Source organism: Drosophila elegans, unplaced genomic scaffold (assembly GCF_018152505.1).
Source record: "Drosophila elegans isolate 14027-0461.03 unplaced genomic scaffold, ASM1815250v1 contig_476, whole genome shotgun sequence".
NCBI lineage: Eukaryota > Metazoa > Arthropoda > Insecta > Diptera > Drosophilidae > Drosophila > Drosophila elegans.
The window spans coordinates 17680953-17689364 of NW_024545863.1; positions in this window are offsets into that span (position 1 = coordinate 17680953).

The window sequence follows — 8412 nt, forward strand, 5'->3', positions numbered from 1 at the left end:
TATGAAGTTTTTTATTTTCTAAAATAACTAAATATATTCTATATTCTAAATTAATCTATTAACAAAATTATAAATTAATTTGTTATAATTTGTATTTAATTTTGAATATACAAAATTCTAGATGTATTCAATTTTGAATATACAAAATTCTTGTAACTAAATAAAATTGTTTTATTATGACTTTTAAGCCAACCGCCGAATATAATCAACAAGATGATTCCAATTAGGAATGCCTTTAAAGTAGTTATTTATTTAAATAACTTATAATTTAAATAAACATAAACAGCTTTCTAAGAGCTTTTAAACAATACAAAAAGGTGATTGTTTTATTAAGCGGACATAAGCTGACTGCTGTAAAATTGAATGTCTGCTAGCAAGCAGTAGAGCCGGAAACCGAATAAACAGTGCGCGAGCAAGCAGTCTACAGTGCACTGCTTGTTCAGAAACATTAAGTATACGAACTGTTAATTAACGAACATTTGCATTTTCTTTAAGAAACCATTAATAATATGATATGATTAATATGATTAAAATACCAATTTAGTTAAAGGAATATTTAAATAGTGAGGTACATAAAGCTATTTTATTTTCTTGCTATTTACTTACTACATTTTTTAATTTTTTATACTTAAAAAACGATTAAATTTATAGTTTAACTACCATTTTGTAAGTATGAAAATCAACTACGCTTTAGCCAGAAGGTCGTTTAACAATCGAACCCTCTACTCTTCTGCTTTTTGAGGCCGCCTGACAGCAAAGTGGACGCCTCTTCGGAGTTGCTTTGATACAACAACAGTAGTTGTTGGGTTGGTTCTTATTGCTTATCAACATTCAGCAGCAGGCTTTAACTTTGAGTCCATTTCACAAGGGATGGACACGTGAAGAAATTGTGACACTTTCAATTAAAACCATCTAATTAAACTGAAAGCAATAATAATGTTAAAATATTCAAAATATACAAGTAAAACAAACACTTTTAAGATTTAAAAACAAGATATCCTTAAGGATTTTATGAAAATTTTTGGCACATATATAAGTTTATTTATAAAGAAAGTAAAATTTTATATCAAAAAAAGCTTTTAGGAATTGTTGTAAGTAGTTATTTAGAAAAAAAAAAAATAATGTTGATTTCTACACCCCCTCCCCAGAATGCATTTATTTGTCAAAATGCTGGCTAAAGTTAGGCAAGAGAGTACAAGGGTGGACGAGTTACCAGTTACGAGTGCCAGCCCTGATTGCAAAGTTTCCGGCAGGCAATTTGGGGAAAACAAACAGGAAAACTTGAGATGCCAAAGGCAGGGAACTTGTCTTGTCTCGTGCCACTGCGCAGCTGCAGCCGCTCGCAAAGTTTTTGCTATTTTGATAAATGCCACAGCACAGCTGAAATTTATTGGACAGCCGGCAACGCCGACGCAAAGAAAATTGCAGCATGCAAATGCAATGTGGGGAGTCCTGACTCCATATCTGCAGTGTTCAGTGTGTCGGCGGCGGGCCTAACCCACATTTAATGGGCGGGGTTGGCAACATTTTGTCCAAGATGAAGGCAATGCTCCTGCAGCAGTGGCAGCCTCCAAAGTTATGATTAATTTGAGCGGCCAAGTTTTGCTGCCGCCACCCACCGAAAAAGTTGCTCCATCCACATCTACCGGACTGTTTGCTGCCACAATCTGCAGGAGCAGCAAGGAGCAGCCAGTAATTGAAGGCGCTTTGGCTCAACTTGCAGCCGGCAACTGGCAACTGGCAACCGGCAACCAACAACTGGCGCTCCGAGCGGCTGCGATGCATCGCTTGAAATTCCATTTAATTACGTTGAGTGTTGAATATCTTTAGTGCGCTAATTAGAACTGTGCGCAAAACTTTTCTCGGACACCGAACGCATTCCCGGCAAAGTGGAACTGCACAAGGGGTGTAGCGGAAAAAACACTGCAAATGAAACAATCGAATTTGGACAACGATCTAATTTGCACCAGAAGTTCCGACCATCGTGGAAGGATGCAGCTGCAGCTGCAGCTGCAGCCGGCTGTCTGGGCCTGACATTTTTGTCAGACAGCTTAAATTGTTTTACCCAGATTATAATTTACTTCTTGTTTGTCTGGGGAATTAATCTTCATGCAGAAATCTTGGAGGGACTTGACGAAAGTTTAAATTGCTGCAAATGGTTTATTGTTCTGAATCCGATTTGGGGGAGCTGAAACGATTTTGCTGTTACGCTCCTAAATATTCATATTAAAATGAACTAACGAATTTTAATTTGTAGAAAATATTTGCATCTATTTATGTCTTGATTGTTTTTTAATCCTGTTCGTGTTACAAACTTACACTTCAAATAATGAAAATCATAAAAATAAATTTGTTTAATTAATTTCATGTCACTTTTTACCAATGGAGAGGTTTTCCCATGCACCATGTTCCCTTTTAATATTTCGCAATTGCGAATAAGCATAGATCCAACAAAATTATAACTAAATTTAAAAAACAATTTAATATTGGACAGGTTTGCTATTAGAATGAAAAACATTTGATTTGATGTGAAGATTCTCGATATACATAGCCATAAAATTGCAACATTTTTTCCTTCGTCAAGAGTCATGCTGAAATAATAACGTTTTGTTAACATTTACCCTCTGGCATAAGCCAAAAACTATATAGGGTAAATCCCAAGGGAGCCAAACCGCAAATCAACACGTACACACACATTGACTTCCTCAACAACACGGACGAACAGGTACATAAATGTCCATCAAAGTCACTGGCAATTATTTTTGATATTTGCGCAAGCATTTTTTGATTTGATTTTCTTGTTGGCTGTGTCCAAATCAATTTATTCGAATGGCCAAAGTGCGAAAATCTGTTTGATAGCCTCAGTTTAAGGACGAAAGCGGGAGCGAAATAACTGAGCGACAATCTGTAAAGTGGCCAACATGAAAATCGGGCATTGAATTTGTTTTGCAAAAATATTTTCGCCATAGGTTCTGAACCAAAATTGACCTATTGAAAATTTAATGTTTGCGCACAACAATTTCCTGCACAACAGAAATAACAATGCCAACAACGACAGCGAGTACGACGAGTACGTGGATGTTCTGTTGATGCTGACAACTACAACGAGCTGCAGGCTGAACATAAAAATACAAAAAGGCAAAAGGGCTGGCTAGCCGAAGTAGGAGCAGAGGAGCAGAGGAGCTGGAGCTGGAAAATGAAACCCAAAACAAGCCACAGCCAGGACAGCGAGGACAACCGGAGGATCTGCCGGAGGAGGTCGCTCAACGGGAAGCCGCGCGGGCAGTTAAATCGATACACTGAGCGTGTAGGCGAAACAAAACCAATACCAAAGGAATTTGCATTTGGCTTTCACCTTGCCCTAGCGCGCCACCACCATTCAATTCGGCACCACCACCCAACATAAACCACCCAGCACCCACCACCCTGCGGCAATGTGTGGGGCATGTCAGTGGTTGTCACCATCAGAATCACCATCAGAGTCACAGAGTGCCGTCAGCGCCGACGATATTGGCTTTTTTGGCGGATTGGGGGCGCTGCGAGGGGGCGTCACTCTGGAAAAATCAGAAGGCGCCCTGACATCCAGTAAACGCATTCTATGCCAGCTTTGCCCGGCCCCCCAAAACCGAATCCAACTTTTGTGATGGTAAAAGCTGCCATCAAATTCGCGGCCACCGTGTCTTGTATCGCATCTAAAATGAGTCTATTTTCCGTTTATGATTTGTTTTATTGTTTCATACGAGATTATTACCCAAGCAGTCGCGCCAAGGAAACCATTAAATGAAATGAAATTCAGCTCACAGTCTGTTTTGAATGATTTCGGAGCACGCGTTTTTTTTTTTCAAATATTACTGGACACTGTGGGGCTCGCGTTTTTGTCCATCAATTGACAAGCGATTTTCCGTTCAGTTTCGAACAAGTTGGAATTGCTTAAATTTGCAGAACATTTTTCAAAAGTGAAAAAACAGTCAACGGGGAATTTACCCACTTTTATTCGGACTTTTTCCAGCCAACTTTTTGCATTCATTATTGAGACTTTGACGTCGTGTGAAACATATTGAATTATTAACAATGAAAAATGGTTGAAATATTTAATTGGGAGTGCCGAATTTGGCAGCCGTCCATCCAACCACTGGCATTTTGCTGGCTAATTTCAGTGGTTTCCTGTTTAAGTTTGGTCCGGAAAATATCAAAGTACCATTTGGCTACAAACTACTTTCCGCTGTGGCCCCGGGGCAGGAATTTCGGCCTGATAAGCTGAAAAGGGTGGGTGGAATGTGGGGTCGCCGCCGTCGATGAAAACAAGCTGTCAAAGTGGCCCAAAATCGATTTGATTTCGAAAGAAATGTTTCCTCCCATTGCCCTACCAAATTTCGGGTCAACTGTTTTGGTGCACAGTAAACAAAATGTATTTAAAATATAAGCCAAACTATTTTGATTGAGCACACTTTTGTTAAGAAATGCGCTTTATATTGAGTGATTTCTCTTAAGCCCTAAACAATTACTCCCAAGTGATAAAGCAAGTGCAGTTTAAGTTTTAATCCTCTCTTAGTTCAATCAAAATCTGGCTTAAAGTTGGCCAGCCAGCTCGATTGGCTCGAATCGGTTTACCCGCCCCACACGAGCGAAATTCGATTTGGCCACTTTAATTACGACCGCGTTGGGCATAGAGAAACTTCCCCTGGTCAGAGCCACATCCGTCGAGTGGCGATAAGTATTTTGCCTGTCCTATCGCCTTTTCCGAATCGCAACTCCCCGGACAGCTGGAAATTCGGGTAGCGCCATGTTAGTGATATTTTCCCATACACACAAGTATATATTTGGCTGTTGTTGTATTTCCGTTGCCTCTTGCTCCCGACACAAATTGCTTAAAGTGGAAAATTGCTGGCACTGCATTTGTTGTTTGGAGGGAAATAGGGGGGTGTGAGTGAGTGTGTGTGTGTGTGTGTGTGGTCCCGGCCTCACGATTCCATTTGGGTTGTGCCTGCATTTATCTTTTATTGGTTTCTTCTATCTCTTCCGCACTCTGAGCTTCCTTCCCAATCAAATCAATATTCGATTGATGCGAGTGCTATTATCTTTTTATTATGAACATTCACTTGCCGCTGGCTGCTCAATTCGCCAGCTAATTTTCAAGCTGCTCTGGGGCAAATTAGTGGGACTCGGCTGTGATTAATTGATGGGGCTGCTGGCAAGCACTTGTCACCGCAGCGATTTGCCATAATCCATCACACATCCTCCTTCGTCGGGGTCGAGGTTCAGGCAGAATGGCGAGGACAACCCTTTTTTTCTGACAGGGCCATCAACTGATTTCTTTATCGTCATCGATATAAGCCAGAAATGTTTTATGGGAAACAAATGCCCGGCCTGCCTGACAGCCGGTCTGCTTCATCAGCAGTTGCTACAAAGTACGGATCGCAATCTCGTAAACTCGATTCGAATATTTGCTTAAGAATGTCATAAAAAGGCAAGCAGGGATAAGCCGTAAAACCATGTCTAGAGCGATGGCTACTAAACATTTAACTCCCGATGACCCCTCCCGTGGCCCCGCACAATAATAAATATGTTTGGGCCATAAAAAAGTTGGCTCGAGTTCGTTAAGCCGAGCCTGCTCGACTTTTTTAATTGTGCTGTGCTGCTCTTGGCCAATAATTTTTTATTGCCTTCTAAACGCCGTTCGACGTGCAGAAAATTAAAACAATTGTCTGGGTCAACAGCGTTGCCTCCGCCTTCCAGGCATCGTCAATAAGTTGGAAAATAAAACGAGAGCGCGTACCACAAAATTGTAAACAACGTATAATTTGATTGTTCGCTGCAGAAGGGTGGGGAAGCATTTTATAATTAAAATTTGTACTGCAATTGCTTTAATTAAAGCCACAAGGTGAGTGCCAAAGTTTACGACCAATACAAATTGACGCCGGTTGGTGTGAGCTGAAGTTGGTTTAATTCGAAGTAAGTTTCGTGCAGGCAAAGTTTTCTCTCAAATTTATGGCGCTTTCTTTGGGGGCAGATACTAATTAGCAGTGGGCGAGAAGAAGTCTCAGTCTTGTTTTGGCAGCTAAACTTTAGTTACAAAGAATGTCAACAAAATCCAAAGACTATGTCAGAGAATGGTTGAATGAACCTCACAGAAAAGGTATGAGGATTTTATTTGTATGCCCATTTAATTTGTATAGCTTTTATAATATATATTATAAAATACATTTTAATAAAATAAATTTACCAACTGAAACATTTGTTTATCATAAGCTTAGTATTTGCCAAATCTCTTATTTTTAAGCTAATTTAACAAGAAATTCAGCTGGCTATTATTGCACTTAATAATTATTTTCAACATGGTATTACTTATTAAATTTTTAAACGCTTAAATAAATTCAGCAACGCCAATCAAAACTTCGACTTGTTAGACTATGCTTTGTATCCTCTCGGCAACTTCTACCCCTCGACATGACATACGAATTCGCAGTGAAGACAAACTTGTTGTTTGCTCCTCAAGTTGGTGGGTTATCTCGAGTCGAACATCATCATCAGCAGCACATCAGCTACGTAGCAGCATCATCAGCATCCCAGCATCAGCGCCATCATCATAATTTGCTGCCTTCGCTTATCGAACTCAAAAAAAAAAAAAGTTAAGAATAATGTACACTTCAACATTTGTGCCATAGTTGGCAAAGAAAAAATCTGCCAGAGATTGCGGAAGGCAATGGATGATGGCAGTGTCAGTGGCAGGGAGACAAAGGCTGGCCCGAAAATAGCGAACATAACTCGGGAAAGGAATTTCCCGCTTTCTGAAATTTTCAGCTTCTTTGTTTGCCCTTGGGGAGTTGGACAACACGGGTTCGATGTGTGTGTGTGTGTATATGTGTGTGTGTGAGTGCGAGAATTCGGTAATGCAAATGAAATGAGCTTTTGTTGGGTGGCGAGTGTTATCACAGGCCTCCAAATTGCACTGGCTGCTGGGCAGTCGGACTGTGAAAAGTGCAAATATTTATAACTGCAAACTGCGCGGCAAATTCATCATCCCTAATAGCCTTCCAGTTGGGGAAACAATGTGCGGTTGCCAGGCGCCGATAGTAAGGCCATTTGGAATTTTCCCTGGCACCCCTATGGGGTTCCCCTCACACGCCGCATAAGTACTCCCAGTTTGCCATCGCATGCCATCACATCATCGATGCTGCTCAATGCAAATGTTGTTGATAATGATTTGCATTTACGCGCATTACGGCAAACCCATTTCAGAAATGGAAAACTAGAGTGTGGGCACGCACTCGGAAAAACGATTGCAACCTACCCATTGAACTATAATTTTCAAGCCTGTCTTAAAACAAAAATAAATACAGGACTACAAAATATATTAAGGCATGTGTTTAGAGAAAGTTTCATTAATTTTAAACAGTATACAAAATTAAATATATTCGAATTCCTACGTATTTTGTTATCAGTTGCTTAAAAAATCATTTCACTTAAAATTGTTTAAAATTTAAATACAACATTTTCCAATAGTATTTGAAATGCTTAAGGAAAAAAACCAAAAATGATATGAGTGTAGAGCCACTTTTAATGCGAAATGATTTGAATTCTTCGGACGAAAATTTCTTGCGCAAACGCCATTTATCTTCCTCAAATTGAACCATTCCAGAGATGCATGTCCGATTAGAACTTTGACGCATATCAAAGGCCCAAATTCAGAGAAAATGAGGATTACCCCTGGCTTAACGCAAAGTGAGAAGGAGCAAATGCCGCCGACAAGAGAAGAACGACGCCTTTCTAATAATTTGTTGACTCCGACAATTGCCTGGCTATTTGGCTTGTTCAATACAATTATCTGAAGATTTCTACTGATTTATTTACTTGGGACTTATTTACTTTTTGGAAAAGATAGATATACTTTCGTTTTGACTTGTTTACTGTTTACAGAAACGTGAAACCGCAAACACAACTAGCACACTTTGCCCAAATGTCCAGGACTTAAGGCAACAGAAAACACTTGCGAAACCTAAGTGCTCCGGGAACAAGCAGAATCTGTAAGAAAATATGTTAAAACATCGAGCAAAAAGTGGAGCCAAATTCACGCTGAAGATCCGAGGTGCAAGGTGAAGTGGAAGGCCAACTTCGGACATCAAAGGATCATAAAACGCACTCGCACTTCTCCACGGAAGGCGGGGCTAAAAGAGGTCCTGTCTCTGAGCTAACCCAATTATCGGGTCTTGGGTCCCCACCGGCAGCAGCCAAAGTTGTTACCCGACAAAACGGTCAAGTCTGGGCCAGATGTCATTGGGTGCACTCGCCTCTGTTCCTCATGTAGCAGTCCTTTGGTCATTATGGCAAAAAATAAGGGAAAATTAAGAAGTTCGAGGAAAAAACAAAATGGTATCACTCGATGGATGTGGAAAATGGTACTTTAGGAGAGGC